Consider the following 27,660-nt stretch of genomic DNA (forward strand, 5'->3'; position numbering starts at 1 on the left):
TCTCATTTTTCTTTTTCATATACTGTACCATCACTCTCTCCCTTTCTCTCACACACACACACACACACACACACAGCACCACTGTCCCTGCCGCTGACAAGATACATGATGAACGCATCCACAGTGATTTATAATAACTCGCATCAGAGCGATGCCATTGCAGTGGAGGAAATTGAACAAACAGGCCATGTTATCTGTCACCAGATGACCCGGTTCAAGTTCAAGAAGCTGCCTGTCAAGTACAATTGACTGCACAACTGATATATTAGACCTTAATGGCACCAGAAAAAAGAAGCTCTTAACGATTGCCTTTGCTGGGCATGTGAAGGTCCTACGAAGGGGTGGATTGCAAAAAGGAAACAAATGATTTCCTGAAGCAGCATCTTCCTTCCAAAAACAAATCCATCTGATACAGATTCTAGAATAGCACTTTGAAAGGAGCGGTTTGACGGTGAGGTAGCTTTTGGTGGATGAAAGGACAGCTGTTAATGAGAGGAATAGGTGGCAAATGCTTTATCACCTCGGTAGCTTTTTAAACATTCAACAAGCAATCCTTTAAAATCAGTGTCTCTGGGTGAATGTGTGGGCGCTTTCACACCTCTAGTTCAGTGGACTCAGTGGACTGGTGCGATTTAGGGGTGAAGTTGAGCATTGTTTCGTTAGTTTGCGCTCAGACTGCAATTTTTCCAAAGACTGAATACTGTAAATAAATATACGGTCGGAAAAGTCGCTTGTTTAATGGCAGAAAATCTGAGTGAAACCTGCCAACACTTTTATATCTCAGAAATAATGGAGCAACACCAAATGTGTAACATCTTGGGGATTCTGGTTTTGCTTTAGTGATTCTAATATTTCTTGGAAGCGAACGGAGACCCCCCTTTTTCAAGCTGATTTCAAGCTGAGTTTGGTTGTTCTGGTCAACTCCAGGGTTCGTTTTAAACGGACCAAACAGCTCTAGTGTGAAAACAACCGTAGTTCAATATTCACTATTAGCTCTGTTTTGGTCTCCTCCAGCTCTTTAGGGAATTATCTGTCTCTTTAGATGCAAAATGCTCCATTATGTATGTACTTTGTGGTCTATTTGCTGCTAGGCAGGCAGCATACAGTGGGTTTATCTGAGGCTTTCTGCTGCTGGAAATAGAAAAGTGATTGAGCCATGCACATGTTTACAAAAGATGTTTCTTAATGTATTAGAACGGGAATAATCTGTGCTCTAATGTATGCAACACACTTGTCACCGGCTATAAATAATCTCATGTACTGAGAATTGATAGGTTGATATTTATGCATGGAAAAGTTCAAATGCAGTAAACCGTTCAGAGGGAGCTTTTAGGGCAGAGTCAACGTGAAGTTAACACTAGGTTGCAGGACTAGTTCAGAATGTGTAAGCTATTAATAGTGTCTCACAAAGGAGTCGTGTCAAAGGCAACTCTGTTTCACAGAAGTAGATTAACTGACCACGGCAGAACAAGAAGACTGTAAGAGACGCAGTTCATTGGTCACTCTTAAAATCCTTGGACTCGTCATCTTGAAAGTCTTCATCGTCTCCTGATCTCAACAATTTATCAAAAATAAATGACAATGATGAGATGACAGCATTCAAACAAATAATAAAATATTTGTTATTAAGAAGCCTGTGAAACGTGCCTAAGGGGCATAAGCGTAAGGTCCGGAGAAGAGATCCAAAACTGATATGCTGTCAGATGCTTTAACTCATCGCAAAAAGTCTGGGAAATATTCCAGCACAGGGCTGCTTTAGGAAAACACATTAACCTTTGGGCAGAGTGAAATGGAAGTGAAGGCACAGCTGTGATTTGCACCTCAGCCCACCGCTGACATGACTCCAGCAAACCTTGTGCTTTTTTAAATGTATTTTTGTCACAGTCAAGCACATCATCACTGCATTTCCACAGTGAATAGTCTACAGTAGCCCACAGTTGCATGGGAGGTAAAATGCAATCAATGGACGTGGCGGGAGATCCCCAGGGGTCAGTTTACAGTTTCATTAGAGGAGCAGCAGAAAAGCTTCACAGTGACCCAGTGGACTTGGAATCTCACACCACTAAATTATCTCCTGTTTAGCTGACAAAACATTCTTTGGGCTCTCCCTTGCTGAGCTTCAAGTACTGGCTGGTGTCAGTGCACTTCAGACAGCTAGTCACTACTCTGTTTGATTCCAAGCTGTTAATACTCTCACCACTGCCAGAAATCAAATGTTTCACCCTCATTTGCAACACTGTACTACTTTTGGACTCAATATTGTTGACTCAAGGTTCACTTACTAGGTTTTGCTGAGCTTTTAGGCCATTGTCTTCCTCCTCAGTTGTTATGTTACCTAAAAACTGAACTTTAGTAACATAAAAATGACTGTAAAGGTATGTGTCCACAGAGAAGGTAGTTTCCATGCTTCCCGTGTGTAATACTCAAAATCGGTCTCAAGACCACTTTTCAAAGGTCTCGGTCTCGGAATTGTCCGCATTTTTACTGAGTATTGTCTCGGCCTCAGATAAACAGCCCTTTGCCCGGTGTGTTCTATACACAAGCTGAGGGGTGCTTATTGCGTCGGATCTGACATTAAAAGACATGGACTAAACGTCCAAATTTTACAAGTTGGGAGGAAGATATAGCAAGTAATGAATTCCATCTTGTCTATTGCACATTATTCTGTGAGCTGTTAAAGAAATAAACACAAGACTGATGCTGAGGATGTTGGGAACACATGCTATATGCAAATGATATCCCACTTACATTGTTTTACAGTAACCCTGCTATTATTGCAGTCATTAGTCTAAATTATTGACTCATAACACAGCGTTTGAGTGCAGCCAGCGCTGAGTTTAGGGTTTAATTTATGTGTAAATGCATTTGTACCCTGTGTATTTGTCATCACATCATTTGTTGAAATGAGATGTGGGGGTGTTTTTAGTTTGGAGGGATGATGATTACAACTCAGAACTCCAGAGAGTAATACCAATCTTAAAGTTGGAACCTGGTTTTTGGTGGATTAAACGGAAGATTTCTTTGCTGATTTCTTCTTTTGTCTTGAAAACGAATGGGTTTATATTCATTCTTACGGACTGGAAATGTGCAAACTGTTTTGACAGAAGTGACGGAATGATGCGTGATATTTTATAATCACTGTATAGAAAAAGCTAGCTACAGTAAATGAACATTTGTTTATACATAATACAATTAAAATCGTTCCGCTGTAAGGGTGAGCCAGCCCTATTTTTTGTACAGTTTGAATACTCAATCATATCCTTAATTAGGAAATTTTGTATGCCATTGTTCCAGGTTTGCAACATAAAGAGTCCCAAGAGGCCATGATTATACCAAGCTAATCATTAGCAGTCTCAAATATAACTTGTGACAGCCCTGTTGCTGTAGGCAATTAAGGATTTTTGAGAGAAAGTGAGTTCCTCAGAACTCGGCATAGAAGTGGGTTTAGAATTCCAAAACAAAGAACACAAAGCTGTCAAAGCTGCAACAGTTCCATGAAAGATTTTTCTCTTTTCTTTTTTTAAATCATTTGAAGGTCATGAGCAGCCATGTCTTCACCTAGACTTATTTGGTTATTAAATTCGCATTACAAAGCCACCTGCAATGAATCCAAAGTTTTCTTCCGCTCCCTCTGAAAATATTATTCTGAGCTCAAGTACATAGTTGGGATTATTATGTTCTTTGTGACCTTTAGTCAAATTTGAGTTATCATATTCAGAATACCACAATGTCCTTCCTCCTTTTGAGGATTAAATACATTTGAACAATAATAAGGACTCAAACAAGTTTGGGTTTCATTTATTTGGTTGTATTGCCATTTGCACTTTTCATAATGTGAAAACAGGAATACAATTCTATAGCATATAGAAATTCCCTTGAAAAAGAGATATTTCTCTATATCTCAATGAGTATTTTCCTGGTAAAGGTAAAATAAAATTGAATAAAAATGTAAACGCTCATGTGTTCCATGCACCATGTACAAATAGTGGATGGAATAGATTTGAATACAACCAGCAGTGTAGTACTAGGGCTTGTATACTTCGGTTATTAGTGACAGTTGTGGACTCTGCTCTTGTGTGAACGGGCAGAACAGCCAAATGTTTTTCCATGACTATGAATAGTAGGAAGCAGGCTGAACGTTTGATTGTTATTGGTAAGTGATGTAAAAGGTGAACGAGCAGATGGTGGTTCAGTCACCAAAACAAACATTAGACCTATTCTCTGTTACAAATCTCCCAAACAATTTGACACTAAAAGGGCGTTTATCAGACAGACCCATAAGGAGAAAATTTGCTTTGTTCAAGACCAGTTTCTGTCTCAGAACCAAACTTTCAAGATCTGGCAACACTGATAAGCTGTTTATATTTACAAAACTAATCTATGTAATGGTTCATATGGTGTGCACAAGAAGGATGCAGGATAATTATGAAATTCTGCATTATAAAACAAACGAGCAAAAAAAACTTATTTTTAACAATCACATACACAGGACAATGTAGCACAACTATATTTCGGCATTTTAACCCATCTTGTTAGGAGCAGTAGACAGCTATACATATAATACAGCAAGTTCACTGTTATGCTCACCAGCTGGACCTCAGAATGCGGCCGGTGACATCACACATACATACAAAGCTCAGTCCGTTTTTGTTTTTTGTTTTTTTCCCTACTTGGCCGATTTGTCTGTTTTCTCCCCAAAGAAGCAGTGTGTTGGACCGCGTGGTGGCACACAGACTCCCTAGGGCCAACACAGCCATGTGGAACTTTCTAAGGACTCACTGCTCCAGTGTTTCCCACCCATCAGGGAATGGACCAGTTTGATCCCGCTACCATGAGAAACGCTGGAGCTGCTAGAGGATAACTGTCTCTTCTTCTTCCTGGGATTGATCAACCTTATCATACCTATACATATACACTGTAAACCTTTGATGTAAATTTACAGCTAAAATCTCACAGTATCTTACTGTTTTAATATTATACAGGATCATACTGGAATTGGCAATGCATTCTGGGAGAATGTTGCAGATTACAGGTTTTTACTGTTAATCGCAGTGGCGTTTCAAAATACAGCAAGCTTACTGTAAATAAACAGTAGTTTACTGGCGAAGCTGCTGCCAGGATGTTACTGTAAATTTACAGTGAAAAGTTTTACATTGTATATATGGCTATACACTATAGACCACTAAATCATATGATGTTAAATTAAAATGTATTATTCCCTTGTTTGTTCCTCTTCTTTGGGAATAAGTTATGTCAATCAAAGTTGATTTTTGGGTATGAGGGAGAACACGTGAATAGCCATTGGGAAGGTAGATTTTACAATCATTGATTTGCGGACACGGGATGGGATTAAAAAGGTTTACACTTCTCAAACCTTCAGAAATGTAAACAGATCGCAAAGTGTTATACATATATTGTCTTATTTCTTGTCTGCTGTTTCTGTTCTTAATTTATAAATAAACTCTTTCACAATCAATATAATTTTTCCTCTGGGAGACTTTCTCCATCCACTGTGTAGAACAGAACACATGTGCAGCAGAGAGAGTGGGCACACACTGGGTGGTGAACTTTAGAGGATAGCTACAGAGGTGAGATGCAGGCTGCTGATTGTGTGGTATATTGCTTAGTCTAATTACAAATTATTATATTGAAGTTCACTGTTTGACGTGGGACTAGAGGTATGAGCGGGTTAGCCCTTGCCATAGGAAAAATTTGACTACCACTAATTCCAAAGTTGTTTTATTTATGCACTGTGTTCTTGGTTGGCTTTCTAACATTAGCAACAAGTCCACCTACAGTCAGGATAACCTGGTTTTGTTCAGAGGTGTGTGTGTGTGTGTGTGTACCCCAGCGGTGTGCAGTTACAAGGGTTAGGCTAATGTTAGCCAGTGAGAAATACCTCAAACAGGAAAAAAAACGTTGTCTGCGGAATGTAGCATTGTTTAATTCTCCTTGTGTTAAAATACAGAAGATTTAACATGAGGGTGTGGAGGCTTTAGAGTTGTTTAAGGCCCATCTGACGTAGCTCATGACAGTAACGAAAGTAATCTAACAAGTGGTGTAAGTACTTTTTCTGTTGATTTAATTTGTAAAGTACATGTACCGGAAAATGTTACATTACAATAAAATATGTTACAGTAAATCCGTATAGAAAGTCTAACACTATGTGATGGAGGATTTTCCCTTTTTAATCTAATTGTAAATCCCAGCGGCCTTCACTGCTTTAGCAGCATTGGTGCAGTGAAGGGAGGTACGTACGGAATAGATGAAGGGCTTCACTGAAGTTTTTTTACCTAGAAATCTGATGGGTGAGATTATCAATATGGACTCTCAGTGATTTACAACAAAGACAACCCCTCTAAAAGCAAACTGCCAGTGCTCGGCTGCTGCAAAGTCGCCCACTGGCAGCAGACCAAACCTGGCAGTCGGCTGTAATGTGCAACGACTCTGCAGCCCGCTTTGATCTCACACAGAGCACCCCAGAGAACACCTAATGCTAAAGCTGTGTGTTCTTAGAGTTTTTTTCAGGCAAGCTGTGTACAGGAGCTGTAATGTGTTAAACTTTGATTTACACAATCATAATTCCTGCCACTTTGAAAAGACTGAAACGGACAGCGGCTTGAAGGAACTTTTTATTTCATTGTTAAAGTTATGTAATGAAGACTAGGCGGGAACAATGAATCGATATGAAAAATACAATGCACTGAAAGGATGAAAGCTAAAAAAGGAGAAAGAAATGACATCACATAGTACCAGTTTGTGTCTAAAAGTTGAATAAGCCTCAGAGCAACTTCCTGCAGAAGCACCAGAATCTCTAAAAGAGAAATCATGTTACACGGAAACTTTCCATTTAAACCCGATGAAATGTTATATTTATAGCATCTCTTTTACAAGGCAGAACCCACCGAGCCTTTTGAATTACTGCCTTTAAATTAATAAGGAATTTACACAAAATCATTGAACGGACACACATCTGCAACTTTTTCAGCTGTAATCAGGCTGGAATGTCCTGAATTAGAGTCTAGTGTGCAATATATGCACACATGCTATATATCTTCTGTGATTCTGTGTGTGAGCACCTGGGCGATTAAAAAGGTGTTGCATTCTCACCAAGACAAGTAAAAATGAAGGGAAGTCTCGCCCTTCCTTCCTCCCTTGTCCAACCTTGTTGCCTTGCTTTTTTACTGTGTCTACAAGGCTCAATATTCTGCCATCATATGTGACCTTTTAGATGTCGATAAATGGCTAGGACCACATCAAGACCGAGCAGGGAAGGATACAGTTGACCTGCAGTTGCCCCAAAAGTTGTGAGCCACCTTAAGTTCCTATGAGATGCTCAAACTATGGCCGAGCAGACTCTATAAAGTAGCTAGAAACCCTATAAAGCAAGTTGTGGGTAGGTGAAAACACACAAGGTGAGTCTGAGATGATGTTGGTAAGAGGGGCTATTTATTGTTGGCCCCAAGTACGGCCAATAAGGAAAAGTAGTGTTCCAAAAATAAATGGAATTAAAGAAAGCTAAAACAAAAAGCTAAAACAAAAAAAAAGTAATTGACGTGAGAGACACAGGTGAGTAGTAAGTGTAAAAGCTTCATACAGCCAACATGAATATATCTAACGCTAGACATTTACACATTTTCATGTATAGGATTAACATTAAAATACAAGGAATGTTAGGATAACAGGAGATTGAATATTGTGATCATTAACAGAACACATTAACACTATGAACATGCAGGCAACATTTAAGGTTTGTCTTTGAGGGTTAAAATAGGTAGCGTACAGCTCCCATGACGGCAGCCACGTGCTCCGTAACAGCAAGTTATACAATTAGCTGAACTTAAAAAGGTCCAAGGGGCTTTCATAATCAATGTCTTATTGTTTCGTCCCTGACATAAAATCGATGGATGGCTCATCATGAAAGCTGTGCTACTGTAATGTCGGGGCATGACAGCGAGAACATTCGATAATCGGCCACCAGGTGAAGGACCTTCGGACGGCTTCTTGAAGGATGGATGGCTTTTTGAAACTGAAGCATCCCAGATTCTGAAAGCAGCTCAGAGTATGGAGCATGCAGTAATGCCCCATGATCTGTTCTACCATCCTGTTTCAGGCGAGACATAATTTTGTCATTTTGGAATTGCTTGCACTTTTTCATTGTGAGCACAAAAAATGTAATATTTTACTTATCTGTATTGTATAATGGTGGTGGTAGAAAATCTCAGAGTCAAATGGCTAAGCAGATAAAACTAAAATTATTGCACCAATGTGGAAGCCCAAGAGAGAAAAAGAAACTTATTAACGTTAAATATTAAAACGTATGCATAATCTAAATCAAAGTTGCAAAATATTAGGTTTCCGTGTGGAGTTGTGGACATGTATCCGTCGCATGGATACAGTTCTATTCACACTGTAATTTATGATTTTCTGATCCATGAATATTTACTTAGGTCAGGAAAATATCAAGGGTTACCTTAAAATGAGTCACAAAAAACTGCTAAAACAACGTAACATGACGTATAGGACGCCATTGTGTCAGGGACTAAAACTCAATTTAATTTTAAAATGACAGGTGACTTAGTTTCACGCAAACACCGGTTTTCTGAGTGAAAGTTCTTTGTTTGACCCAACCACCACCCCAACCTGCCTCTTTACACGGAATATGACACCCTTATGCTTATACTTTGTCAAATCACTTCCTTGTTTGCTCTTGCGATAATAACTTCAGCTTCAGCCTCATAACAGGAAACGGAATTGTGGGTCGTTATGAGCTGCTTGCATAATCGACCCAATCGGTCGTTTTCTGGGTGAGGGCTGCCTGGATGATCATGATTCTTGTTTTTCAATCTTTAACCAACAGGTTGGATGCCTACCACAACTGTCCAACAAACGTGCTTCTTGTGATCAATGACAGAGTCCCCAGGCTGGACTCTGACCGAGGATTTCACAGGACATCCCAGCCTTATTTTGCATGATATATGCAAACCGACCCAGAATGCAACATAGCCGACTTTTGCACTGGGGCTCAGACAGAAGTTACCCAACTGTGCTGGATATGTGACCACAGCCTAAATTGCTCTTTTCACACCTGTTCCTGAAAACCACTGGCCCAGTTCATTCTTCTCTTCAGCAATCAAACTGTAATAACTGATGGAGTTTGAGCTTGAAAGGTGCAACTCTGGCTCTGTCCAGGCTGGTTTGGGTTTACTGAGCCTTGGTAACAAAAAAATATGACTAAAAACAAAAACCTTTTAACAGCTTTTCTCCGTACTCCGTGGCTGCTTGCTACCAGACAGTCCCTGACTGTCCCTGACCTACATGGGGATCTTGTCACATCTCTCCTATAGCCCAGAGAAATGGAGTTTGACTCAGGCTGTTCTTGCTCTGAATCCTCCAGGGACTGTATTAAAAAGGCATCGCAGCAATGTTGACAGGAATACATTTATTGGGATTGTGTCTCCTTTCAACAGGCGGCTGGGGGTGGCGCTGGTGCCACAGGTCGCCTTGGCTGGCTGGCAGGCCATTTGATATACGTATCACCTGCACTGGATAGTCCCGCACTGGGCTGGTACTCCAGACGGAGCCTCGCATCATGGAGTAGATGGAGATCAGATGGGTGCTGCTCTTTGATTTATTTCTTAAATCACTGACCACAAAGCAACTTTTTTGGCAAATAAATCCCCGACCAGCAGTTACCGTTTCTTTTCTCCTCTTTCTTTTTGACAAGCTTTGCAGTAATTGCCCTGCTGCAAGACTTTCACAATATGAATGTGGAGGTAGCCTCATAATTCCTGCACTCAAATGCTGCGTTGTGTTTTAAAGCATTAAACCATCTACTTGGGATGCCATTTCAGCTTTTTTTTGCATCATCTAGTCGGCGGTGGGACATTTCACTACGTTGTATATTTCTCATGGTTGGCAGCACCTGCAAAACCGCATGAAATGGAAGAACAGTTATTGTGACTGTAGAACTATCAATCATTGTTTTTACTGCAAATGAACACTTCTACAGTCCCATCTAAAAACGGGGATTATAGGGTTTGTAGTTGTTGTTTTTTCTGTCCAAAAAACTACAAGATGCCAAAAACCTCCTTCCTTCCGTCAGATCTTTCAACACGGCAAGTGTTCAATAATGTCTTTAAGGCTAAACATCACTCCACTGTTTGCTGTCTTAACAATTACATACACACAAAGCTGTGAGAGATTTGTGTGAAGTGAGACATGGTTTTTGAATATTTAAGAGACTCATGGCGACATTAGAGGAAATAACAAGGGAATCGCCAAAGTCATTAAAATAGTTTGCATGAAATAGTATCTGAATCCATCTAATGGTGGTTTTGATATTTCAGTCCGGCCCAAAGTAGCCCGGCATTGCCATCCCTAGAGCCAGGTAGTGAGTGTGACTAAAAATCACAAGCCTCTGAGATCAACATAGATTTTATTTAATACTCTGCAAACATCTTTGGACCACAAAGAAGAATGCTTTTATCTGTTCATAATGCAGAAAGTGACTGATTGCATTCTGTTGACTGATTATCAAATGCAAGCGAATTAAGTCTGTAAACTAGTGCTGATGTTGTAACCATTTGCCGACTTCACTCCATGTTTGACTGCCTAAAAACTGACACATTTTCCTGCCTTAGATTTTGACCGAGGAATCTCTACCAGGATAATGAAAGATGTATTGAACAACTGATTAATAAATCATTGTGTGAGGCCTGTGCCTTTGTGCGTATCAGATCCACTACTTCCTGCTTTTTAAGGGGTCCTTGTTGCTGCCACTGGAGTTCATATGTCAACTGGTGTCATCAAGCCAAACGCAACTTAACAAGGAAACACAACAGGATTCAAGTTAACAGCTTAGAACCTGCTGATTGTGATGCACCATATACCTTTCCTTTAATAATGTGATTTCAGAGTGAATTTTCCCATTAGAAGCATAATGGCTCTTTATGAGTTTTTGTCATTGCATTTCACCTTAATGGCCCTGCAGCATTTTGCAAACAAGGTTAGGATGAAATCTGACTCTGACACCTATTCTGACAGCAAAGTCATTACTAGGAGATTATGAATCAAACATTTAGTCCACAGTCAGGTTTATGAGATGGATTGCTAAGGGCTCCTCGACTCTTTTGCATTTAAATAACCTCCCGTGGCCCACTCAAACACTCTGCTTTAATAGCGCTCACCCAGACTAACAATGTAGAACACCCTATTAATTGCTAAAAATCGCAGGCTTCGGATCCCTATGTCGCTCTTCCATCTTACTTTTGGCTTTTGCGGGCGAGAGACATATCTGTTGACATGGTGATCAAAGCCGAGCACTGATGGCACCACTTCAGTGCGAGTCGACGCGGAAGGTTAGGCTCAGAAGGATCAAGAGTCTTTATCACAGAGGAAGCCTCTGATTTTAAAGCAGTGAATAAGCTGAGGTTCCTCTCTCTGGCTCTGCTTAGTGTTTGGTTTCAAATCAAATATCCAAAGACAACATGAGATCCAATAAAAAATGTTTTGATCCCTGTGGGGGAATGGGGACAATGCAGTTGCAACACTCATTGTATTCAACACTAAAAAAAACACTGTAAGAACATGAACACGAAAGTAAGAGTTATACTCACAATAAATGAAAGTAAAAAGTGACATGGAACACAAGCACTGTACCTATCACTATACTCTGTATATGGAAGTTGTTCAATATTACTAAAAATAAATATTTTTACTTGTAAAATACACGTTACACAAACACTTTCTCCTTTTATTTAGCTTAACAAGGCTGCACATGCTAACTACCTAGCGGCTACTAGCTAGAACTTGGATTATTACTCAGCATGAAACTAAAGAGTTTGTGAGAAAGGCAGCCGCTATGGCCAGGAACACACCGCCTGCTGAAGCACCGCAGATAGCTGGGAATTGAGATTCATGCCAAAACAGGGACTACGTCTGTCTGTCCTTTGGTTTGTCTCTCCGTGTGTCTAATAGCGTAGACACGGCTAAAATCACCATAAACCTGGGTGTTTTATTTAGAATTTATTTTATTTTTGTAAAGTGTACAGCTGCACTATTGCATTTTCCGTATGTAATCACCTGCCTGTCTTGACACATTCGCTCACGGCTCTCATAAAAGAAATAGAGGAGACATTGAAACAATCGCAGCAGCATGGGCTGGTGCACCGCTTTGCGCCTGGCCGGACAGATTGGATAACATGGGCACCAAAATGAAAATGGCGCTGCTTCACGGCGCTTTAAAGCTATTTGCAGCATTTAAGGATGCAGCATGTTTCTGGTATAACTGGTCAGTGTTTTTCAGAGAAAGACACTACTTTCTCTGTGGTTTTGCCTGCCAAGAGGATCCACCTAGCTAGCTGGCAGTTAGGCTCCATTCAGACCTGGCATCAACACCTCTAAGATGTGACTGCACCCAAAACACCTTGTCACATGTTAATGCCAGGTCTGAACTGGCCCTGATAGGTAGAAGGGAGCATGTGATTGGCTGAAAGATGAAACAGGTGACTGATTACAAATCCAATGTCATTAATGAATTGACACTAAAACTAAAAAAGTGGCATTGGGAAATTGCCATTGTAAGGTAAAAAAAAAACACCAATAAAATGATAATGAATTATTACTTGAGTTAGTTGATTCAGTTTTATTTAGTTAATCAGATGTTATAAGATGTAATGGACTAGTTGACTACATGAAATGAATAGACACATTTGTAAATTGTGTAAAACATGTGCATGAAACAAATGTTTAAGACGAAATTAACAAGAAACAAAATATTTATTTATTCAATATTGACCACTTTGGGTCTCCATACCACTAAAGGTAAAACTATCCTAAACCAAATCAGATACTATTTGAAGCTGTGACCTGGTCGAATATTTGAAATTGATATGAAGGAGAATATGTTACCAAGGTGCTGCATGATCTCATTCTACATCCTGATCAATATTACATCCTCGTTAGCGAGACAAATTATCCCTGGTCTCAGTGTACGGCTGTTCCGCTGCTGAAATGCTCTGCCTCTCTCCTTAGGCCAGCTCGTTTCTAATCACACCTAAAAGGGGAAGTTTGATTGAGATTAATTGCATCCCTTGAAACCCTGGCTCCCACCTGCCAGTGTGGGCTCTCGCCACCCATACTGCCCCTGAGAGTATCAGTTTAACCCGGGTAAAACACCGAGATGGCTGCCAGGGAGGAGGAAGGGAGCTCTGGAATCAAGCACAGAGTGGTGTGACAGTAATGCACAACGGGGAGTATCGCTGATGGATTTAAGAAATTTGAGTCAACATGTGTGTGTGCACGTGCCTATGTGTGAAGTTGCTCTTTTCCCTCACAACTTCACATACTATGCTTGAGTGGCTGGATCTGACAGCCCAGCTTCCCAGGATTCCCGTGTGGCTGACCTCTTGAGGTTGGAGGGTTTTGTTGCCATGTAACCGCACCAAGCAGGATGCACCACACCAGGAGCTTTTTCCCATCTGAGTAGTGAGGGTGCAATCACACCTGTTGTTCATTTATTTTAGTCTAGACCTAACCAGAAAAGTTCAGTTTGAGGCTTTTTGTGTAATTTAGTTTGACACTGATCAATTACAAGCCAAGAAGGGCTCACCAACATGACTCCAGCTCATTTATTGGACAGTTTTGGTGACAGATGGGCTGCATTTTAATTAAATAAACTTGAAATGAATGCTCACATTTGCATTTTATGTAATTTTAGCATAAAGATGCTGAGAAGTACTTTTTTTTTTTTTTTTTTACTACTGAAGGGATTTCTCTTTCAGAAATTGTATGTTTTCTTTTGGCCACTAATTTTCTCCTGAAGGGACAGTAAACATTGACAAATCAGGGTTTGCTGTGCTTTAATGAAGCTTCAGGTACCAAAGCAAGGCAGCTTTATATGTATGGCATATTTTAGCAACAGGGTAATTCAAAGTGCTTTACACAAAAACAGTTGAAAAATAAAAACACAAAAGTTAAAGTTACATTGCAGTATAAGAAAATAAGCATTAAAGAAATGAATAACCATTCAAAATTCATTTGGCCTTATTTGGATTGGTTCTTTGCTTGGCATGTCATGTTGGTTGGCTTTTTTTTTTCATATTCTCTTTGCATTCGGTTTGATCCTTTTTATTTATTTAATGGCATTTTTATCAGATTGTTTTGAGTCTTTTAAGGTAGAACCCATAACTATCAGGCATCGTCATATCACGCAAACAGCACATTTGGAACACTGTTTTTCCGGTTTAACCCACTCATTTCATGCTGCAGGATCTCTTACAAATTGAATTGCAGGCCTCAAGGCTCCCATGTTACTCCAGAGTGAAGACCCTTAACCACAGTTGTGTCTCTGGGCACTGCGGATTGATGAATCTGTACTAAATTAAAAATGCAAATTATTTGTTGTGCCAAAGCCTCATTTACCCACAGCATAAAATCTGAGCAACACATGTCTATTCTTGTTCACTATTCCATTATATTTTACTGTGACTGTTATTGGCACTCAGACACTGGCAGTCAGACACCGCCTACCAAGAGCCTCGTCTGTCCGAGGTTTCTTCCTAAAAGGGAGTTTTTCCTCGCCACTGTTGCTTGCTCTAGAGCAAACTACTAGGACTGTTGGGTCATTGAAAATTATGTGGTCTAGACTTACTCAAGCAGTCCTCTTTTTGCTCAATTGCTAAGCAAATGAAAACGTTATGACCCCACCTTCAACTTTTGGGGCCATTTGATGTAGTTGGTTGGGACTCTGAGTCCTAATGAACCACGCCACAGTTCTCTTCTTAGAAAACTCAAACTCTCCTTTTCAGGGCTCTCTGTGTTGTCGTTTGCTTGAAATTGCAGCAGTCTCAGCTGAACAAAGTAAAAAGGAAACACCGCAGAGTTCAGAAAACATTCTGGCTGTGAACACAGCCTGTGTGTGCTGCTTAAACCAAACACACACCAACCAAAATAGACTCGCTGAACCCTGACTGACGCTTACAAATGTGTTCTACAACAAGAGTGAGATAAAAAGGGACGTGGCAGAAAACTAATATGAGATATATCCGCGCTGAGATTGTTGTTCATGTCTCAGTTACTTGTCACAATCTTTGTAACCTCTGACCAGCATAATCTTTTAATATCTGAAGGCGAAGCTGGGGGTCAGTCCCACTGCAATGGGAAAATGTGAGACAGAAGAGGTACTATTCCTTTTTGCAGTCTTATCACCGACCCCATTTCACCCTCGGAAAATGAAACCAAAAACAAGTGCAAGGAAGACACCCACGCACATAAAGTGCTGCAAAGAATTATCCCTCAGTCCAGCTAAAAACATATTTCTTAATTCTATTTTCTTTTCTTTTTCATTTTACTACACAAAGTAGTATTGAACATACAAAGTAATTTGCATGTAAAGTGCCTTGACTTCCAAACTCTCACTGGGTTTTTATTTTGGCTGCAGGGAAGGTAGACATTATCTCTTTCCCCCTCTCTCACAGAGATGAATACAGTTGCCCATCCGGAAATCCAGCTTCTTAAAATGTGCGCATGTTTCTGTCAAACCTCTGGTGTGGGACGGTGAAGAGATAGCAAGGCGAGGGGTTAAGGAAGCTGATGCAGCTCTCTCTAAGCCTTCACTCACACTGCTCATGTGTACTGTATCTGTTCTTGGAGGAAACCAGTATGCCAGTATGCACTGAACAATGTGAGTAAGATTCACATGAGAAACCACAGCAAAATAAGTCTCAGCCATGTTGTAGCTTTGCTATATCCCCAAACAGTCAAGACGCAGAACTATGGTCTTTCCCCCAAAAATAAAGCAACCTACACACAAACAGGGGCACCAGTTTTGGGCCCGAGTCTGAGTTAGACTCAGCATTTTCACTGCTTTTTTATCAACAGCAGCACACAATCCCTGTGTTATTTAGACATTACACAGATCATGAAAAAGAGAAAACCTTGAAAGATTTGCGTCAACCCGACTTGCCTGGGGGAAGCATGAGAAATTACAGCCTGACCAGTAGAATCAAATCGCTATCAAGTACCAACTGTTAACTGCTTTCCCATTGTTAAATGATACTTCTAGGCTATTACAACTTGGATTATAGGTTTTTACCATAATCTTTTCTGTCAGATTTCATTGTAATTTGGTACAATAACATCTGCTGGCAAATTGCTACCTAACTGTTTCCTGTTGTACACATCAGACACAGCAGACACATGGTAACATTAACATTCATTTGGGTTTGAGTTTCTGACCACCTGGTGATTTTGTTCCAATGCTCCCTCTCCTTTTTAGCACCATTTTGGTCTCCACCAGCTTATCAGGAAAATAGCTGGCTCTTTAGCTGCTTATTTTGTTCGCTAACTAGTCACTGAGTTTGCTCCGTAGTACTGAGGTAAGCTGCACAGTTATGGTGATTATTTTCTGTGGGTTTGTCACTACAAACACTTTTTACATAAGTGCAGCTTTAAGTCTGAAATGTTCCCCATATTAATAACACTGTGGCAACAACATTATGAAAACCAGATTAAGTGACTTAACAAAACATTAAAATAGGTTTTGGCTCTTATACAGTATTTCCAATCAGACTGCTGTTTTGTAACTGAGTAAACAAAAGAAATCTGTGTGGAGACACAGGTTCAGAGTGCATGGGTATGTGGCTAATTTCTTAAGGCACATATAAGGATCTTGTGGCATGCGACCTGCATGGGTATTTCAGCGTTTCCATGACAATAACTGAGACGGAGGTGGCGGATGAGATAAAGCGAGAGCTATTGGTTTTGCCATTTTTTTATTTTCTCTGGCACTATCACCAGTTGATTTAGTCATACATTGTTCTGTGGAAATTTTTCTTTCAAGGACTAGAGGCCCACAGCAGGGCAGTTTTAGGGTTTCAGACGAGCCACGGTAGGAGAACAGAAACGATTTTCACATTTTTAGGATCAGATTGTCTGTTTTATGTTGTCTTACATGAACAAACAACTCTGAACAATGTTTGCAATGTGGCATTGTCTGATGTTTTCCTCATGATGTTCTCCAGTGTAAAGTACCAATATTTAAAGGACACAAAGTATGTTCTCATCACTCCCTATCTGTCTCTTTGATGAAGACAAATCAAATCAAATCCATGCCCCAGTCAGGGCATAAACTTGTACAACAAATGTATTCTTGCAATCCCAAGATGTGGATAAAATCCAAGGCCCAAGGTCATGTTGACTGAGATGGAAATTTGTCCACGACAAGCATAACGTGGTGTTGTTGAACTGGCCGAGTTCCCTCCCCTCCTTCACTTATTTAGATTTAAGCCTCCCGTGTGCTTTTTTTTTCTTCACCTTGCATGGCTTACCCAGGCATCAGCAAAAAAGCACATTTTATCACTCCCATGGCTTTGCTAGGAAATCATTCACCTATATAATTACAAATCGACAAAAGGCAATTTGTACTGTATCTGATTGCAGGTGAAAGACGCATAGGAATCAATATCCCCTATCCGTCTTTTCTTGTAGAATTAAGGTCTTATGGGTGTTCTTTGTCAATGCTCAGACACACATACTGTATGTTCCTATCTTCTCAATCATCAATTTTTATTTATTTTTTTTCTGTTTTTTTGTTGTATTTTGTCCTGTTTTCAATTAATTATCCTTGTTCAACTGATTCTTCCTCTGCCCCCACTCTATATTACATTCCCTCAACCCTACTCAGCCACAGATTTTGATCTCAACTCTATTTTACACCCGTCCCTTCAGCGTTGCGTTCCGGATTCCCTGCAAGAAATCGCTGGCATTCAAGTCAAAGCCTGAGATTCCACCAGTCACGCCACAGCGCGTCCCAGAAGCGTGCGTGAAGCGGCTCCCCACTCTGCTAAGGTCTGTTTTTGCACGAAGAAGTGAAACGGCAAGAGTATATTGTTAATTTACCGTCAACTTCTTTTGGAGGGTGACAAACGTAATAAAACATCACAGATCTTTTTTGAGGACTACACCAGAAAAGATAAGGCATGTAATCAAATTACAGGAGTGCTTAGACTGAAAGGTAGATACAAGCTTAATAAATGTGATTTTTCTGTAAAGAGACAACAAAATCTGCGAGTCGGGCAGCAAGACGCTCTGCTTCTGAGAGGCTCCCAGTGTGGTATGGCGCATGGTGGACGGAACAAAACCGGAGTTCAGCCGGAACGCAGCACGGATGTGCCCAGTGAAGAATCGGAGTAAGCAGTCCTTTGAGTGTTTCCACTCGTCTGTGTTAGGTCAAAAGGAAAATGCAGTTTGACAAAACTTAAAGTCACTAGTTTTGGGGACTCTTTTAAGCTGTAGAAGACAATGTGATGGTCTGTTAAATACTCTTGGAAAAAGCTAGTAAGTGAACCTTGTTGAATAAAAAACAAATGCTCCACCCACTGAGTTATTAACTTACCAATGTCTGACTGAAACATTACACCAGTAATGAAATGCGCTTACTGAGAAACACTAGCTGGCACGTAGTCACTACAGCAAAGCTAATTGATATCAGGATATTGATGTTCAGGGGAAAAGTCAACACTCCATTAAAATGACTCATTTACAATATTTATAAGAATGAAACGGAAGAAACCAATTATATTATTGATTTACTGTAGTTGCATTTTTTACAATGTAAATTGTCTACTTTTGGTGATTCCCGTACAGCATAAGTTTGTTTAATTTCCGACATCCCTTCAACAATAGCTGTGCAAGCCTCGATGTGAACAAAAAACAAGTGCTCGTCACTTGCTGACAGCATATCTCCCGTGGTGAAGAGGAGACATGGCGTTTTAATGAAGTGCATGTCTGAAATTGTTCTTACATGGTATCATGTAACCTTGCACCAGGTATGTGTTCAATTCCACAGGGTAGAATAGAACATTTCTGCTTTTAAATTGGGCACCCTTGTATGCACTGTGTGTAAATGTGTAACAATTGTATTGTAGCCTGGAGAATACAATACTTGTGATGTGTGAGACTATGATAGCTCTTTAAAACAATACACACGAGGGGCAAACTCTAGCATGTAGGCTGAGTTCCTGGCAGCGGCCCGGGGTCGACTCTGACCTGCGACCCTTTGCTGCATGTTGTCCCTCTTCTCTCTCCCTCTTTTTAAAAAACAAAACAAAACAACGCACACAAGACAAATTTCCCTGTGAAGAGACGTCAACGGCAGATTGCTCTTTTATGAGAGAAAACGGCATCTTCTGGGCCTTGAAATGCACTCCTCTTATAATAACTTCTCAATTATATTATACTTTAGAAAACACTAGTTACAGAGTGCTTCAGAGAAAGACATTTTAAATAAACAGATTAGAAGGAATAAACTACCGCTATGCATGTATGGTTTACATTCCCTAAAGCAGTTTGCAGTATATGCAATCAGATTTCAAACCTTGCTTGAAATTATCAGCTTCCATTTCTTTATGTGGGTGTCAGTTGATTGATACCAAGCAGAGAGTAACATTATGCAGTACTGATATGAAAACACTGTACTTGGCTCAGCGAAATAAGTATAAACAAACTTTCTCCCTGTTTACCGTGATGGATTAGCTCATTCGGTTGAAACTGTTTTTCATACTGAACGAGTATGTGAACAGGAGCAAATGGCTTCTTCTGAAGGAAAACAAGCACTCACACAGAAGTGTACAGTGTCTCCAACTACGCTGACTGGAGTCGAGTATTCATTAAAAACCATAGTGATATTATCCTCCACAGCCAAGCATGTTAACACTTTGAATAATTTACTTGTTCCTCGTGTTTTCACTTGTTTGCGTTCTCACTTTTGCAAGTTTAATAATGTGGGATGTTGTTTAGCTAATTTATTGACAGAAAATAGGTCTCCAGCTGCTGCTAATCTCTGGCTTGTCCCGGTGAAGCAGAGCAACAAAGCAACTGGACTGAACAGTGGCAGCAGTTTGTTAGAAAATCTCTGCTTAGAAATATACCACTGAGCAGCAAATATCATACGATATAGAGTTGAAATAAAGCTGATAGCGAGTTGAGTTGAGGGGGCGTACACACACACACACACACACACACCAACCAAGGTGATTCAGGTTGTCACTCCCATTGTGTACATAAGGACGCTTGGTTAGTTGCCTTTGGCGTTGTCATTGACTCTGATAGTCTCTTTTAGGGTCATATTTAAACACATTTAAAATATTTGAACTATTGGCGTCACTTTGACGCAGTTAGGTTAAGGAAAGGGTTGTGGGTGAGCTTACCTTGACACAACGGAAGAACAGACTTAGGTTTGGGAAAAGAAAAACGGGACAACAGTGACAGTTGGGTTTAGGAAACGTGACCTGTGGGACACAAGCCCCGGTCTCCTGGGTAAAAGTCCTGTGTTCAACCCATCCAACCTCCCTATGTAGATTTTTTGATTTTCATACTATTCACTACCGTAGTTGCTCTTAGTGATACGTCATCTTCAAACCCTGTGTAGCTGCTCATCTCCCTGATTCGTTCAAACACGCTGAAGGGCGCTTTTTGCGTTGCTTCTGATGCTGACAGCCCCGTCCAAGCGTCGTATTTTACGAGTTCAGAGTGAGAACGGGTTGGTAACACACACAGCTTGATTGCAATATGACCTCTAACCCCAAACTATCTCATTTACTTCTCCTCATCTGAAGATAACTCTACTTTGAGAAAATAACATACCCTCATCTATACCAAGATCATGACATAGCTATACATTTCCACATGAACAAATCCAGAATATATTATGCAAATTAACTCAGGCTGTAATGTGGCTACGTTATATCACCATTTGATTAGTATAAATCATACAAATTACTTTGAGGAGCTATAGTATGTCTAGAAAAGTTCATAAGTGGGGATTGTCTTAAAGCTGCAGTTGGTAACTTTCATATAAACCTTTATGTGTGATTTTTTTTCCCCCCACAGATAATTTTTGTTGTGAACGACTGTCAGGATATAAAGAAATGACAGCAAATTAAGAGAAACTTATCACCAACTGCACCTTTACTGGTTCCATATTTATCTATATTGCAATAAAGAGTTAGCTATCTTATCTGTGTTACGTTTTCTTTGCCACCAAAAGTTTAAACCAACAGATTGACAATTTGAGACTGTGACGTCAAGACTCCAAAAAGTCATTTCCCCTGGCTTCTGTTAGCCACAAACTAGTTACAGCATTGTGTTAGACCATCACAATACATTCTGTTGGAGTGAGCTTTAGAAGTATTGTTTTTTGTTTTAGATTAGATGGAGCCAGGCTAGCTGTTTTGCCCCATGCTTCTAAATACTTAATGCTAGAATGAGCTAATTTCCTCCTGGTTCGAGTTTCATATTTAGCTCACATGATATGGTATCCATCTTTTCCTCTAACTCGCTGCAAGATAAGAAATATGGATATTTGTCAAACTATTCCTTTCATTGGTTCTTTCCAAGCGGACGATGAGGCAGTGATTGGTGGGCGTTTTGACAGGATTACAGCAGCTACAGATGACTGATCTTTTTCACTCCTTTTGCAGAGCCCAAAAGTTATTTATTTCTGTGGTGGGGGGGGGGAAGACTGTTTCAAACAATACATAAAAAGTGTATATTGGAATTAGTTACAAACCCCGCCATTAATACGCAAATCAACTCAAGGGACAGGCATTGGAAAATGCTGTGATACTGTACATTGGAGATTTGTTGCAGAAACGTCTACGATGTAGTATCTGTCCCCGTTTAAAAAACATTAAATGAAAGTTTGATTTTCTTTCCTAAATATTTTACTCACTTTGTGAAAAAAGCAAAGAAGTAGTGTTATGTGTAAATACTTTTCTAAAAGCATCAAGGTCAATTTCTTTTACTAGAAATTGTCCTGAAAGATATCAAAATGTTTAACAGCAACTTTATTTCTTTCTTTTTTTGAACAGATGTTTTGTTTTTTTGTCTATAGTTCCTTGTATACAATATCTAAAAAAGAAAGGATCCATGTACGAACAGATAAGTTGTGATGTAGCTTCCAACAGGTTGCAAACTTCCTCTTAGCAGCTGTAAGTCCAGCAAACACAGCATGTTTTTGAGCTTTAGAGAGCTGGAAGGCTGACAGGTCATTCAAAATCAAAACATTGACAGTAACAGATACAGTAACAATAATCAAGGCCGATTTTTGGATGCAATAGTGTTCCAGAACTGACCAACAGGAGAACACTCCAAGAACGTGTGAAGCAACTTCAGTTCCCTGGAACAGTGGCCTTGCTACCCACGCTGATAATACTCACTGTGAACAGTTTTGTCTGGTAGAAGATGTCGTATTGCCAATGGAAACTGTTGGTATTGGTCCGAAGATTTTATTGTGGTGGAGGCAGACATCTATGATGCATATCTAAAAACCAATCAAAACCAATATCTGCAAGGACTTTCCTCACGGAAACTGAGAAATGTGTTGTTTTGTATGTTGGGTGACCCGTCCCCTGTAAAGAAACAGGAAATGTGTCATTTCTAATCTGGGAAACATGATACAATCCCTGTTGTTTGCAACAAGCTAAACTAACTGTGTGGGTGTGGATGTTTGGGTGTAGGTGTTTGGGTGTGGATGTGTCTCTGGCTGTACCTGTGGCCGCCTGTCATGGCTCTGTGCTGATGTGGGACAGGATGAAGGTGACTGAGGATGACAGGCAGCCAAATGCCTTTTCACAAGGAGCTGATTTCTGAACGCAAATGCCCTGGTTTAGACAAATGGGAACGGGACGCAGCAATTACGTTGCAGCTGACCTTCATCACGTCTGTGATGGAGCTGTCACACGCTTCATGCTTGGCCCCTTTTACCTTTTCACAGTCCCACTGTTTCCACCTTTTATAGCTAAAGAATCCAAAGGCAAAACATTTGGTCTGATTCTTAGTTAAGTAATCAGATTTAGAAGCTTGCTCATTTGGTGGATACATTTTTGGCAGTGGATTTTCTTAGTAAATAGGGTACTTCATGACAAATTTTGTCTAACTTTTCAATTGTTTTCCTCTGATGGGGAGACAGGCCTCTTCATCACTCTGCACTTCCTGGGAACATTAATTGGAACATTTCCTAGACAGACAAGGTAAAATGCAGTTAATAAATTCTGCATGTAATGATTAAATTTAAATACAGAGGTCAAGAGCCCTCATTATTTGCACTAAAATATTAAAGGACTTAATATTTTATGCGACCAAATATGCAGCACTGAATTCATTTCAAAAGAAAAATGTTTGCACAGAATAGAGTACTACTGGGGCCAAGCATGTAAGTGAGAAATTTTTATCCCAGAGCTGAATTGTTAATTTGTCCATGCAGAGCCTTTTGCTCCCACTTGATCTGGTATGTGACTCATTGAATCATGGGAAAGATAAGAAAAAACAAGTGGTGTAACCGTATTATTTCTTATCTGAATATCCCTACGCAGAGTGCTTTTTTATTTTATTCTCACACTGGCTTCAGACCAGGTCTTTTTATGTGGATATAAAGCACTGAAAATACACTCACTTCAAGTAGAAATCAATGATTTCAAAGAAATGTGTGCTCCTCTCATCTCTCTCTCTCTCTCTCTCTATCAGACAATTCAGTTCAGAAGGGAATGCATTTCCTGTGTGTGTGACCAGAAGGACGGATTCTCCTTCCTTTTATGTAAGTAGATATAAACTATTATGATTCTACAGCTATTGTGTCAATTTCTTCCATTTTATAAAAGAGGATATAAACATTTTATGGAAATATCTGCTAGTTGTTAGACAGCCATGCCTCCAGTCAAAAAATGGAAAATGAAGAAGGGTTGAAAGAAGGACAGATTCCCATTTGACACTACTTTGCTCCATTCACCTCATATCTACTTAACTACAAGCAGGAGAGTGGGTAAAAACTTCACGACAGCTGGAATTACAAGTCAAGGGAAATTCTCATAGGTGAGAAGAAATATCTCCCAAAAATCTTACTTTGAATGGCTGCATGTAAACGGAAATATTAGTGGAATATTCATTTTCATGATGCCATGCCATGATGAAAAAGTAAAACGATTTGGAGGAATCTTGTCTTTTATAGAACAAGGGTAAAAACCTAAATATTTTGTGCATGTAAACATAGTCATTGTGTGAGTGCAACATGTTTGTTCATGTGTTTCAACACTGGCTGAGTCATTCACAGTTCCTGCATACTCATGCTTTGGTTGTTACACTTTTAATAAACCTCTTCATATATAGTCTACTAGAAATTCTGCTGTATATCCTTTGTTTCAGTCGGATGTCCTTTGTGTAATTTTAAATCCGGTGGATTTCCGAGAACTATGGTTAATTGCTCCTCAGATCTCGGCAGGGTAAATCCAGACCGATAGCTAGACTATCTGTCCAATCTGAGTTTTCTGTTGCACGACTTAAACAACTTTTGAACGTACACATGTTCCACTAAACGTTCCTTCCCGAGGCTGTTTTGCAGCAGCACCGTGGCTCTTTCCGGGGCTTAGCAGCAACAAAGACGGTTGTGATTGGTTTAAAGAAATGCCAATAAACCATACCGGAATGCAGTGTAGACTAGCTGCAGAGTCCTTCTCTGCAGCACTGTAGAGGAAGGTCTGGCAATGCAAGACTACTTTATGCGTACAAACAAGGGGGTCTAACTAGGGTTAACGGTCCAGTTGTTGCAAGGACAAATAACCAGCAACAAGTGACCTCAACACTCTGAAATCTCCACACGGAGAGACCAACATTTGGAATAACAGAGTAATGAAGGGAGTGCTCAAAACACAGATTGTACTAAGTGACGGCTAACTGCGTTGCACCAGAGCTGAAGTGGTTTAAATCTTTGCGGCCATTGGAATTGAGGTCATATTATGATTTTTAGTGAACACAGATATTGGTTGAAGATATTGCGCCAAGCTAATTACCAGTACAAACAGTGTTAGCAGGTATCAAAATTCTACACCACCTGGAGAACAACTAATATTGTTATTATTATTATTAATATTATTATAACCTTTATTCATTCAGGGAGGACCATTGAGAGCAAGCTCTCTTTTCCAATGAAGCCCTGATTACAGCACAGATGAAAGGTAAATAAAACGATCTCAAGAAATTAAAGTACAAATAAATATTCTGATCATAAAACAATACCCAAATTATAATATGTAAATATAACAAAAACAAGGGAGAATCACTGGTGTAGTTAATAAGAGGGCCGTTTGATTTCCTATTGTAACACATTTTCAACATTGGGTGCTTTATTGCAGAAAATAACTTAAGGCTGTAGTGCGTGGTTTTTGTCTCCCCGTGAGGAATTCTGAAGTAATGATAAAAACACTGTCGGTGCATCCACATGATGCAAGCCAGCCCCAACTCTCCTCCACGCAGTTGCTAACACAGATGATTAAAACACAGGACTCTTCAGAAGAGGTAGTTGTCTTGTAACATGTATGTCCTCTAAGTCTCCAAAGCTGACCGTTGCTGTTGTCCTTTCTCTGCGGAGACGTAAAACACATCACTGGAGCTTCAGCGCGACAATGAGAAATATAGAGTTTTGTAGAGCTTCATTTGCTTTGTATCAACTAATTTGGCAATGGCTTGAACGTAACGGACGTTCATTAATGTGAAATAGTACACTATAGCTTCAAATGTATTATTTTTGCAATTGATTGTCATTTTGACCAAAAATTTAAAGTCAGAACTAAAACTAAAACTAATACATATGTCTTGATTTCCATAGCAAAAAGATTTCCCTTTGACTTTTAACTTCATCTACAGAAAATCATAGGAAAGAGTCCAGACTGTTTTCAATCATCTCAGACAACTTGACTGGCTTATAATCAGTATCTAATAGACTAATATATCAGTTTAAACCTGCTAATGACTATATAATCACCTCTTGATACACTCATACACTCTTGTTGATCAATTACAGAGAAGACAGACCTACTCCATGCGTCTCTAACGGCACAACAGATCTGCTTTCCATCAGCACACCCGAGAGATTGTGGAAATAAAATCCAATTCTGCTGTGTTTCTGTTCATCGCTTGCATACATTGGTAGGACAAGTCACGCATGAATAGCAGTGGGGCAAGTCTCTTCTCCAGTCTGATTAGTTCTGCTCCAGAAATGTGGAGAGTGACAAGCTAATCGCCGCCGTGGCAACGGTGAACTAAAGGCCTCCGAGGGACTGATCGATGAGCCGCGGGATCGGCGACAGCATGAGATGCACGGCTTCATCCAATACAGTGTCAACATGAAGCCTGCAAGACACGCATGGAGAGGTTGTCAGACATTTTAACCTGCTTCTATGTCCAATGACACCATTAAGATGGAACAGTTGCATCACTTTCATAAACATCAATCTGTGATCACAGGTTTTTTTTTTTTTTCTATGGAACATTGCATGTAAAAGGTCAAAACTGCATTATGGAACTTGGTATTTTGTGCCATTATTCTGTTCAAAGAAAACTCTATTATCCCGGGGGGCAATTTGATTTGCAGCCAGCAGAACCACACACCAGACAAGCAATGTAAGAATCACAAAAACAACAAAGCATAACACAAACATCAAAAAGGCAATAAATAAATAAAACATAAAACTATTTTCTTTCTTTGAAAGTCCAATGGCTGTTGGGAAAAATTAATTTTTGATCCTATTGGTCTTGCAAATAGGCAGATGCTCACTGTGGCCAGACGCAAACAACTTCATTTTATTAAAGGTCCCATGGCATGAAGGTTTTTATGAGTTTTTTCAACAATATGAGTTCCCCCAGCCTGCTGAAAGCTCAGATGGGCCAATCTGGAATCTTGCCCCTTATGAAGTCATAAGTTGGTCAAGGTAAGGTAAAGTCAACCATGATCCCATTAGTTGTTCTGCCAGAAAGCAATTTTACACCTTAGACATTTGCATTCTACAGTTTTATGGTCCAGACTCAAACTCCGACTGGCTGCACTGGAACCTTGCCTTTGATAATGAGCTGTGAAACTCATTTCTCATTGGGCCATTTCATGTGTTGCCTTTACTCATTGGTTGTTCAGCCTATAATGGGCAGTAGGTCAAACTTCTACCTGTGTGATTACTTGATGACCATATTTTATTTAAATGGTTAACCACAGTACTGTATGTATGTATGTACAGTATGATGATAAACAGAGTGACCCCCACAATAAACTTCAAGGCATTAGGTTGAAGATTTGTCATGACAGAATTACATTTACACTACGAAAAGGAAGCTTGTGCTACAGTTTTTGTCATTAACCATTGTTGATGATATATCAAGGACATTTGTGTTTTGAGTCTTGTTTTTGTACTTTTGGCTAGTTTTCAATTTTATCAAACATCTTCACTGCTGGCCTTAAAAGACATGGTAAAACTACTTTAAATTTGGTAAGTGTAACTTTAAAAGGCTAAAGGTTTTATTGTGTACTGGTAACATGCTTAAAAGGGGTTCTGCCACATGTATTAAACACTGCCGAAACTGCAGTTCTACCATGGATTCTGTAACATTTGTCTGTGTAAAAAATGCCATGGTTATCTTGTTCCAAGCCATTCTAGTGGGGTATAGAAAGCCAGCAGGAAGACTCAGCTCAATTTTTGCCAAGTCTCATTAATATTCAATGAGCTAAGCTGCTTGACTCTGATTGGCTAACAGCTATCCAATGAGAGCCTGGCTATCAGCATCCTTTACCCAGCACAACTTGAGAGCTCTGGAATACTAATGTGCTAAAGCAGCATG

The 27,660-nt window shown here is 39.8% G+C and overlaps 2 long non-coding RNA genes across 2 annotated transcripts; one reads left to right on the forward strand and one right to left on the reverse strand.

Moving 5' to 3' along the window:
* Nucleotides 1-1,066: 1,066 nt before the first annotated feature.
* Nucleotides 1,067-27,660, reverse strand: LOC117938715. Its single transcript, XR_004655474.1, has 3 exons — nt 27,404-27,660; nt 3,727-3,732; nt 1,067-1,077 (listed from the first exon to the last, which is right to left on the reverse strand). It is a non-coding gene; the product is annotated as an uncharacterized LOC117938715 (long non-coding RNA).
* On the forward strand, nt 20,830-25,442 carry LOC117938714. The gene is made up of 3 exons (XR_004655473.1): nt 20,830-20,841; nt 24,864-24,866; nt 25,208-25,442. It is a non-coding gene; the product is annotated as an uncharacterized LOC117938714 (long non-coding RNA).

The sequence above is a fragment of the Etheostoma cragini genome, chromosome 23, assembly GCF_013103735.1.
Source record: "Etheostoma cragini isolate CJK2018 chromosome 23, CSU_Ecrag_1.0, whole genome shotgun sequence".
NCBI classification, from domain to species: Eukaryota; Metazoa; Chordata; class Actinopteri; order Perciformes; family Percidae; genus Etheostoma; species Etheostoma cragini.